This window comes from Armigeres subalbatus, chromosome 1 (genome assembly GCF_024139115.2).
Source record: "Armigeres subalbatus isolate Guangzhou_Male chromosome 1, GZ_Asu_2, whole genome shotgun sequence".
Classification (NCBI taxonomy): Eukaryota; Metazoa; Arthropoda; class Insecta; order Diptera; family Culicidae; genus Armigeres; species Armigeres subalbatus.
Genome location: NC_085139.1, coordinates 131536593 through 131548118, shown reverse-complemented (window position 1 = coordinate 131548118; position 11526 = coordinate 131536593).

Below are 11526 nucleotides of genomic sequence, written 5' to 3'. Positions count from 1 at the left end.
TATGGGAGGAGTTTGACGAACAGATCCGTAAGCTTCGAGATCATATTATGATCCATTAGTTTCTGCCATAATCGAAGGCGCTAAGTACACCACTAAACCTTACCTGCCGAAAGTTAGCGATCCCTTGTTCTGGTGGGAGCAGAAAAAAAATTATCCGAGGTTATATCAGTTGGTCTTGTAAAGACTTTGTATTACGGGTACTCCAATGTCATGCGTGAGGATTTTTTTTTCAAAAACGGGACACATTTGTAGTGAGCGACGCAGCCGACTAACATCGGAAAACATTGAGGAAAATATATATGTATGCCAAAATTCACATTGAAAAGATTGTAAAGATTTAAAATGAAATCGAAGAATGAACGGCTATTTCATTGTTGTTTTAATACACCTACTTGATATTTTGGATTTCTTTAAATTGGTTTCTTGTTAATGATATTGAATATAGTTGAATACGCAAGATATAAAACTAGGCTAGGCTGAACACTTTTCAATTTGAACTTCGTTAATCTGTAATTCGTTAAAATTAAAATGGAGCACGGAGCACGAAATTAATCAAAACAGCAAAAAAGTCCACTAGAGATGAGTTATATATCAAGAAGTTACTAGAAGTTCAAATAAAAAATGAACTCCAATACATAATTTGAATGATGTATCGCTCAAACCACCGGGACTTCATAGTTCTTTTGAATGAACTAACGAATCGTTCATATGAGTCGGCTCATTTAAGTGAACGCTTGGTTCAGAGCCGCTCATCGGAATGAACCGTTTTGCCCATCACTAGAACCGATCTCTATTGTTGGAGAGTTTGTTTTTGGTGAAGCCCATCAGCCTTCTTTGTCACCCTCACTTCGTAACATATTCATATTCGGTTGAAAACTTACAATTTCCGATAGAATATCAGTCAGTGAGTTTTTATTTAGATTACGTAAACTAATAAATTACTGTAAAACTGTAAACCTATATGATGATGGCACTGGCACTCACAAAACATAGGCCCAAACTGCGTAGATTTTCGTTTACGATGTGATGAGACACCGGGTAAATTGAAATCTCCTAGAACAATAACTTCGTCGCTTGAGGCCATATTTTCCACTATAGATGAAACAGAGTGGCAATGAGTGTCGATGTAAACCATATCTCTAGTTCTGTCAGGAATTGTAAACAGCGCATGTATGAAGGGGACAATCTTGCAGGACGTGACCACCCAGATCTGCTCCAAATGTTCCCATTCAGAATTTTCGATGACTCTAGCCTTTAAACCACATCTTACTGCGATTAAAACACCACCACTGGAAGACTTTCTGCTGTTTCGTGAACTACGATCGCAGTGGTGTACCTCGTGACCAGAATCGAATACTTGGTTAGAGAGTGTGCGACTATCGAGCCAGGTTTCCGTTAACACGATCACGTCATAACATTGGGCCGAAGTGGCCTGGTGGTAATCCAGGCCGTTGGAATTGATGCCGCCTGCATTTTGGTAATCAATTTAAAGGTTATCTTTACGGAAGTCTGTCGAGGGAGAGCCTACATTGCGCCCACGGTGAGTGTTTTGAGATTGAGGTGGTCGGGAGTATCTGTGGCATCTGAAAGGCCTTACTAAATGCTGGCGTTCACCGGTACAAATTGAAGTTAGTAAATTCGTAGTAGTTCTTCTTCTTATTGGCATTACATCCCCACACTGGGACAGAGCCGCCTCGCAGCTTAGTGTTCATTAAGCACTTCCACAGTTATTAACTGCGAGGTTTCTAAGCCAAGTTACCATTTTTGCATTCGTATATCATGAGGCTAACACGATGATACTTTTATGCCCCGGGAAGTCGAGACAATTTCCAATCCGAAAATTGCCGAAAATTGAATCGAACCCAATTACCCTCAGCATGGTCTTGCTTTGTAGCCGCGCGTCTTACCGCACGGCTAAGGAGGGCACCAAAAGTTATTAAAGTTATTATTATTATTTATTCAAACAAAGGCCGAAGTGGCCTGTGCGGTATATAAGAGTCTTCTCCATTCGGCTCAGTCTATGGCTACACGTCGCCAACCACGCAGTCTACGGAGGGTCCGCATGTCATCTTCCTCCTGATCGTCCCACCATGCCCGCTGTGCACCTTGCCTTCTTGTGCCCGTCGGATTGTTGTCGAGAACCATTTTCACAGGGTTACTGTCCGACATTCTGGCTACGTGTCCGGCCCACCACAGTCGTCTGATTTTCGCGGTGTGAACGATGGATGGTTCTCTCAGCAGCTCATGCAACTAGTGATTCATTCGCCACCTCCACGTACCGTCCCCCATCTGCACCCCACCATAGATGGTACGCAGCACTTTCCTTACGGAAACTCCAAGTGCGCGTTGTTCCTCCACGAGCATCGTCCAGGTCTCGTGTCCGTAGAGGACTACCGGTCTATTGAGCGTTTTGTAAATAGTCAGTTGGGTACGGCGGCGAACTCTATTCGATCGAAACGTCTTGCGGAGTCCGAAGTACGTACGATTTCCAGCCACTATGCGTCTCCGAATTTCTCTGCTGGTATCATTTTCGGCAGTAAGCCCAAGTACACAAATTCTTCTACCACCTCGATTTCGTCACCACCGACGCAAACTCGCGGTGGGTGGCTCACATTGTCTTCTCTTCAAACTCTTCCTATCATGTACTTCATCTTCGACGTGTTGATGACTAGACCGATCCGCTTAGCTTCCCTCTTCAGTCTGATGTAGGCTCTCTCCATCTTCTCGAAGCTTCGTGCCATAATATCTATGTCGTCGGAGAAGCCAAATAGCTGGACGGACTTATTGAAAATTGTACCACTAGTGTTAATCCCTGCTCTTCGTATTACCCCTTCCAAAGCGATGTTGAAAAGCAGACACGAAAGACCTCACCTTGCCGTAACCCTTTGCGCGTTTCGAAGGGACTCGAGAATGCCCCCGAAACTCGAACTACGCACATCACCGATCGATCGTCGCTTTGATCAACCGTGTCAGTTTATCCGGAAATCCGTGTTCGTGCATTATCTGCCATAGCTGGTCCCGATCGGTTGTATCATTTGCGGCTTTGAAGTCGATGAATAGATGATGCGTGGGCACGTTGTATTCGCGGCATTTCTGCAGTACTTGGCGAATGGCGAACACCTGGTTCGTGGCAGAGCGTTCGCCCATAAAACCCGCCTGGTACTGCCACACGAACTCTCTTGCAATTGGTGCTAGTAGACAGCATAAAATTTGGAAGAGTACCTTGTAGGCGGCGTTCAGCAATGTGATTATGCGTATAAAAATTTTCAATGATTCATACAAAAAGTTTGACATAGGGGGGAGGGGGTTGAAAATGGACATTTTTTGTGTTACGTAATTAATGAATCTTCCCCTACAGTATTATCAAATGCAACTGTTTTAATTGTCATAATTTGTTAATTGTTCATAATTTGTCAATTATAGTATTTTCAATAACAGCAACATCATTCCCATTCAGTTTGTTCTAGAAAAGTCGACAAAAATATAAGGCTAGTTTGTCGCAGATGGAAAATGACCGCATATGAGTCCCTTTCGACGTAGGACTACGTCTGTCTTTTCTATATTGGGCTACACATTACGATTGCGAAAATCGGGGACCGTCACGAAAATATGATAGACTTTAAACTTTAATATCTCAGCCGTAACTCGATGGATTTTCAATTTTTTTTTGGCCCATTCGATCAAGAATGAGTCAACGATTCTTTGTATTCATATGAAAATACTGATTTTCAACTATTTATTATCGATAATTGAGAAAAACTTTAGAAATAGGTAAACCAACTAATCACGTACATGCATCACTAGCACAGACATCAAAAATCAATCACTTGCGGGTTTGGATCTAATTCTCAGTTTGAACAAGATTTCACGCAGAGCGGACGCATCAAAGCGATCGCAGCGGAGCGGACACAGCATCACGAAGGCGCTGGTAACATTTTCAACGGAAATCCATCGCATTGGTGGAGGTCCCCGGTGTGTTGCTGCAGATTATTCAACCTCATCGAACCAGCATTTTATATGAAGAAAGGGTTGATTACAAAAATAGCACTGTTGCGATCCCGTGCCGCCAGTGGCGATGCTTTTATTACAATACATTTATTACATTACATTTATTACAAATTGTGGTGCCAGTTAATTGTTGGAAAGGCGCATTGGGGAAAGAAAATTGGTTCTTCTCAGGACTACTATTTTCTGAACAGAAAGGATTAAGGCATCGGCGTTTGGCGTGGAAGCTTGGTTTCTGTTAGTGATTCCATCCATTCAAATTTACGGACATAATTTATTGAATACAAGAAAGCTGCCTTCCAGCGCAACCATTTATTTTACAAGGCAGTGGCAACTATATTGCCACCAACAAATTATAAGTTTTTTCTGTTTATTAACAAGAGCTCTACTTATTATTTCTCATGCAGTGACTATATTCCCAAGTAACCACCAAGCATTAATTAATGCATGTAATCAATCACAGATCAGCATATTTAATGCTAATTGCATTAGATTAGTTTTAACGATGTAATGATACATTTATTCATCAACTGTCAAGCAACGATACACTAATTCAGCATTACGAATGCAGCGATGCATTACTAATGGTTTAATTCAGCATGTCAAAGTAATGAAGCATTATTTCGGTCGTTTAAGGGCCTTTTTCCACTCAGAGAACTCACTTCGTCAGCTCACACAATCTTGGGCAGAACATCGTCAGTCCACATGAAGCAGCCGTCAACGAGCATGCTAACAACATCCATTTGATTCCCAACGACTTCTCTGAGGAGTTGGAGATCTCAGCTGGCGAATTGACGGCCTATATCATCCTATACCTATAGCCTATACCCAATCTTTAATCAGTGTTTCCGGCTCAGCTACTTCCCATCGTCCTGGAAGTCAGTGATAGTCATCCCCATCCGGAAGCCTGGGAAGGATCCTTCCTCCCCCAAAAGTTATCGACCCATCAACCTTCTCTCAGGATTATCCAAGCTATTCGAAAAAGCTATTCATCACCGGTTACTTGAGTCTGCCGAAAATCTCAACATCTTGCTCGAGGAACAGTTTTGTTTCCGACGCGCTCGGTCAACTGTACACCAACTGACTCGAGTTACCAACGTCCTCAGACGGAACAAGTTTGTCTCTAAAACATCCGCCATGGCCTTACTCGACGTCGAGAAGGCATTTGACAATGTTTGGCATGATGGCCTGGTGTACAAACTACAACGCTACAATCTTCCCAGCTACCTGGTGAAAATCATCAACAATTGCCTGTCGGCAAGGACATTCCGGGTATCGATTAGTGGAGCGAGTTCCAATGCGCACAGCATCGTCGCAGGCGTCCCCCAGGGCAGCTTTTCAACCTGTTGACCTCCGACATGCCAGAATCTCCAGAAGGCGGCATTCTGTCTCTGTTCGCAGATGACACTTCCATCGTCTACATCGGTAGAGTGATCAGAGCGCTAGTGGCAAAACTCCAACGAGGCCTGGATGCTTTGACAGAGTACCTCACCAGTTGGAAGATTTGTATCAACGCGGCGAAGACGCAGGTCATCATTTTCCCCCACTCCAAATCCTCTAAACATGTTCCGCCTGGGGACTGTAAAATCATCCTCAATGGCACGACTGCGGAATGGGCCAATGAGGCCGACTACCTTGGCTTGACCCTCGACAGCAAGCTTATTTTCAGGCAACAGGTTGACAAGACGGTGACAAAGTGTAACGTTTTGTTAAAACTACTGTACCCTTTGATCAACCGCCGGTCGTCATTGTCCCTGAAAAATAAGGTTGCTGGCTACAAACAAATCATCCTCCCTGTGATCGAATACGGCATGCCGGTCGGGGTGATCTGCGCTAAACCCCACTACCTCAAACTTCAACGGGTCCAAAACAAATTCCTGAGGATGATCTCCAACACCCTTCCCAGGACAAGAATATCCGAGGTCCACCGTCTGGCCGGGATAAAAACCTTACACGAACGCATTGGTGAGTGTGAAGAAAAGTTTGGGGTCCGTTGCCTGCACTCGGACCAAGAAGCGCTTAGGGCGCTAGTTCCAATCTAGGTTATCAAATTTTTATTGTAAATATTAGTGTGCATATTAGCTAGGTCATCAAATTAAAAAAAAACTAGCGCCTCCTAAAGGCCGTCATGATGCATTTTATTTTAAAAATCGAGTAACAATATAATAATAATAATAATAATAATTAAAATTGAAGTTAGAGGGCCAAGCCGGCCGATCACTGTACATGTAAAAAAAAAAAATTGTAGAACAAAAAATGTTTAAATAAAGAAGAATTTTACTACTTACTACAAAGGGCGGGGCTAACAGGCTTAATTTATTGAATACAAGAAAGCTGCTTTCCGGCTCGCGCGAGCCATTTTGATCGGGATTCCGCAAAGAGCGGTTCGACAAAATTAGATGCAGCGGAGCGGAGGCGTGGGTAGCAGTGGCAATGATGAAAATTTATTCCAAATGGTGGAGGCTTAGCGAAAAATAATCAATTGGCGGTCGGCCAATATCAACGCAAGGTGCCGGCAAGCGTTTGGATGCAGTTGGTTGTTGGAAAGGCGCATTGGGAAAAAAATTTATTCTTCTCAGGACCAGCATTTTATGGAAAGGAAGAAAATGGACTGTTTCGGTGGTATTCGGTTTGGCGTGATAGCTTGGTTGCTGTTAGCGATTACATCCATTCAAATTTGTTGCATCATCTCCCTCCGACGGGCTATCAAATTCGCTAGTTACGATTGAGTTTTGCACTTTGAGGAAAGTTTATTCGGATAGTCGAATTAACCTTCTTTTTCATAAAATGGTGGCTTTTGTATAAAATGAAGACGCCACCTCAGGGGAAACTATCTACTGCAACCACCCATCAGCGAACGTCGCTCGGACATACAGATGCCAAAAGATAATGTTTTGTAATATGAAGAAATTTCGTCTTGAGTCAAATTTCTGCTGTTATTCTTCACAGAAATACGCATCTAAGATAACCAACAGCTCATAACCAAATTCAGAATCTTGCGAGAAAATAGGATGTTTAGAATTTGCCATTCTCCGAATGGTCCGTTGTCTGCGGAATCCCGATCAAAATGTATTTCCATTAGGCCCGCCTTTTCATTAATCGTTATGAGTGCACATTATATTTACACCCATATCAGATCGCAAAGGGCTAGCGGGACTAATTTATTGAATACAAGAAAGCTGCTTTCCGGCGCGCGCGAGCCATTTTGATCGGGATTCCGCAAAGAGCGGTTGAACAAGATTTTATGCAGCGGTGCGGACTCAGCAGCACGAAGGCGTGGGTAGCACCAGTGGTAATGCTGAAAATTTATTTCAAATGGTAAAGGCTTAGCGAAAAATCATCGAGTGGCTGTCGGACAATTTCAACGCAAGATTTCGAAAAGAATTTGGATACAGTCAGTGTTGGTAAAATCACTCATAAATCTCAATCAACGAGCGCACTATGGGGGATCCCCATACAAGCGAGCGGTCAAAAATAAAATTGGACTTTTCAAGTGATTTTCCACTTTGCTTTAGCTGTGTATGGTCGAAATAGCATGAATATATAATTTCTAACACCCCCCCCCCTTTAGGGATCGTCTATGAATTACGTAATATTTTTTTCATAAATTCGATTAACGTGACAAAGCAATCCAATTTAGGAAGTTTAATTTTATATGTTTTCTTGAGGAGAAGGAAGGGGGTTGTACAAAAACTAAGTACAGCAATTTATGGACATCATGAACCCTCCCCCCCCCCTTCTCCATCCTCATTTGTGGACTGTCGTCTATATATTTTTGTATATTTTTTGCGGAAGGTAATCATTTTTTGTGGGAAGAAAGTAACAAAACGCCTCCCCCTACCAATAAATCTAATAACTTTTCATTGCTCTAAATCTGAAGTTGGCGGCGAGAGAACCGACTTAATGTTAAAAGACCTTAATTTCATGACATTCAGTGATATTTTTTTGTTCTTACTCTCATGCCTCACAATTTGTATTTAGAACAATCTGTTTGACAAAGTACTAGGTTCTGAAGGATCCTAAAGCATTAAATGTTAATCAAAGAATCAGAAGTCAAGAACGAGTAAAGTACGAGACACTGAAGACGTCCTAACAGGTCGAAATACGTATATGTAGAACTAATACGAGTTGGTGGAATAAAATGGAATTTTACTAAACTCGTCTTATGACAGTGAAAACATTCCACTAAAAATAGTTAAACAATTTTCTTAAAGAATCAGAATTGGAAATAACTTTTGAAAAAGGGTATTAGCAAATTAGAAATCGCAATCCCATGACATTTGTACAAGTTATTCAAAAAATAAATGAGAATAATATATTCTCAAAAAATGTGAACATTCATTCATTCCACAATGCTCCATTGTTCCGAAAAGCAAATTTCTTTCAATTTGAATAACAACACTATTTAAATTATTTTTGATTTGTTTTCATGATTTCTACAAGTTATATATAGCATCATTCTTTTTCTGTGTGAAGGTTTAAATCTTTAATGATATTTTCTTCAATTCCATCAACGATGGAAGATGACATGAATTCATCTAAAGTATCAGAGGATAAAGAACTTTTAAAAATCTTCAAATATTACAAAATTACGCATGGCATAAGAATAACTAAGTGAATTTTTTTCCAATGTCTCCTCGTTATCCAAATCGAGCTTAAAATAGATCTGATTCATGTAAGGCACGAAGAAAAATGTCAACATTTGCCTCTCTTGATCATTTTCTTGCATTATGAGTTCTAAATTTCTTCTTTTTATATTGACTTTCCGCTGGTTGTTCAGCCAGTGAACCTCAAAGTGTAGATGAGTGAATAAATATTTCCCTACCTTTAGCCAGACATTCATGAACACTAGCAAGAATTTCATACTCTCCGTACTAACTAAGATATTGTTCGTCTTTACTTTTGCAATAAACATGTCAGGAATTATTGATTCCATGAGATTTATAAATATTTACATACTATGAAACCTCATATTTAGTTCTCCATCAGTAGCTAATGAATAGCTCAGAAAAATAGGTTTAGGAAATGACTCAAACCACTCAAGCCCCAAACGCAATTCAGCGGAATGGCGACGGAGCCAGTAAAATTTGACAGGAAATATATAAATTCCGTTACCGTTACCGTTGTGCTGCATTGTATTGGGGGTTTTATTCATTCACTCCTTTGAAAAGTTAAAAAATTGTTATAAATAAAGTCGAAGTTATTACCAATACATGTATTTTGACCATACCCTTTGAGCCCATAGTTCAGTCTGGCCCATTTTCAATAGGAAACGATGGGACTAGATTTCCCGTCGAATGAAACTTGTTGCGAGAAAATCGTACACAAATAAGCGTCTAAATGGCGATTTGCGCACATACATACAGACGCGCATGCACACACATACAGACATCACCTCAATTCTTCGAGCTGAGTTAGTTGATATATACCACTACGGATCTCCGGGCCTTCTATCAAACATTCGTTTTTGGAATGAGCATTAACCTTGGAGTACGAGAGAGGCAAAACACAGTAAAAAAATAAATGAAAAAAATCAAAGTGATTTAACTCTGTTAATTGCAAATACTGGCAAGAAACTATTTCGGGAAATTTTAGTCGAAGCTTCGTCCTTGATGTGCATCATAAAAGAACCCGGGGATTTCTGAGGAAAAAAAGTTCTTCACTATCAAAGTTGAAAATAGCGTCGTTTTTGGAAAAAATATTGTTTCCGCATTTTTTCATTTTTTTTCACAATGTAACCATTAGTTTTTGCATACCATTTTAAAGCTTATACAATTACCTTTGTAATGATGTATTAACATTAAAGAAAAAACATTAAGAAAATATTTCAATAAATAGTTGAAAGTAAAATATTTTTTCAGGAAATTTGTTAACTTTTTTACCCATTTCTGACTTTGACACCTTATATCTTTGGAACTAGTGCACCTAGAGACTTCAAATTCAGAATTTCTCTTAATTAGAGTATTGACAATGGAGAGAAAATATTTTAAAATAATTCGGAAGACATGACATTTTCGATTAATGACCGCCCGAAATCCTATAGTGGAGCGCTCCCGTGCGAACGATATCGTCTGCGATTTTAAAGGAATGCATCACGCTTGAATTTTTCATGCTAAAACGCATCATTTCACTCATTTGCCAAAAAATCATTTTGGTTTAAAAACGCATTTGAAATCACTTTGGGGGCAATTTTTTGCTAATACATAAAAGAGTGTCTAATATGTTATGCGACAAACGTCAATTTACTGTTTTTAACGAAGGAGAACAAAAGAAAACCTACGATGATTCAAATGGATGATTCAACTCATCCATGAGTTTTTAGGTGCTGAGTTGGGTGCGTTTCAACTCACGCTTGATTTGAATCATCCATGAGTTTTGAGATTTTGAGTTTTTACCAACACTGGATACAGTGAGTTATTGGAAAGGCGCATTGGGAAAAGAAAATTGGTTCTTCTCAGGGTTTATTTCAAAAATGGTATGTTTTGGTGGCATCGGCGTTTGGCGTGGTAGCTTGGTTGTTGTGAGTGATTCCATCCATTCAAACAAATTTATTGCATCATCCCTTCCATCGAGCGCTTGTGATTCTGCTATCAAAGAGTAGCTTTCTGCCGTCGCAAAACGATTAAGTTTTACACTTTGAAGAAAATTTATCTCGAATTGACCTTCTTTTGTATAAAATGGTGGCTCGGAAAAAGACTGATTTCAATTCCAATGACTAACAGAAACATAACCAAATAATCTTACCAGAAAATTCCACTTCCCGCCAAATCGATGAATACGCCAATACCTCTTCTTGGATAAATAATTTAAGTCCTTAAAAGAACTATGTGTAAGCATTTCTTGAAGTTCTGCTCACTTTGCAACGAACGTTCCCATCGCGAGCGAAAACCAAACGTTCTTAATAAATATAGTTGCGGTTGGTTTCATGCCACTTCTGATTCTGCTTATTTCTCCTTTATTTCGGACTGTCTTCTAGAATTGTGATATCCTTCATTGAAAGCCAGTCGAGTGGCTTCAGCGGCGATGCGGCCGATGAGTCATGTTAATTAAAAGATATTTTAGTTACCAGATAAAGATTGTCGCTGTCGTCGCTGTCCGGAACATCTTTTGCTGGCGGGGATAGGGGATCTAAATGTCAATGAAAGAAAAACACATACGATTTGACAGTTAGGTACCACACATGTTTCGGACAGTAGAACAAAGGGAACCGAAGCGACAATCTTTATGTGGTAACTAAAATATCTGTTTGTTAATTCCATGGTTAGAGACACAAAGTCCATCCAACTGGGAGCAACTATTCGCCTTCTTGATTCAGTTGACCTCCGAGCAGTTTGCTCAATGTTAATAAAGAGACACAAATTATTTTGGCAAATACCATCCATTTCGTATAGCTACGTAGTCCTACGTCACCTTTGCGTACAACCCGATTGGGCTGCACCTTTGAGTTTTTCTATGATAATGGGACTCATATGCGGTCATTTTTAAGATGAGGCAAGAAGTCTTGATGTTTGTTTTTTTCCT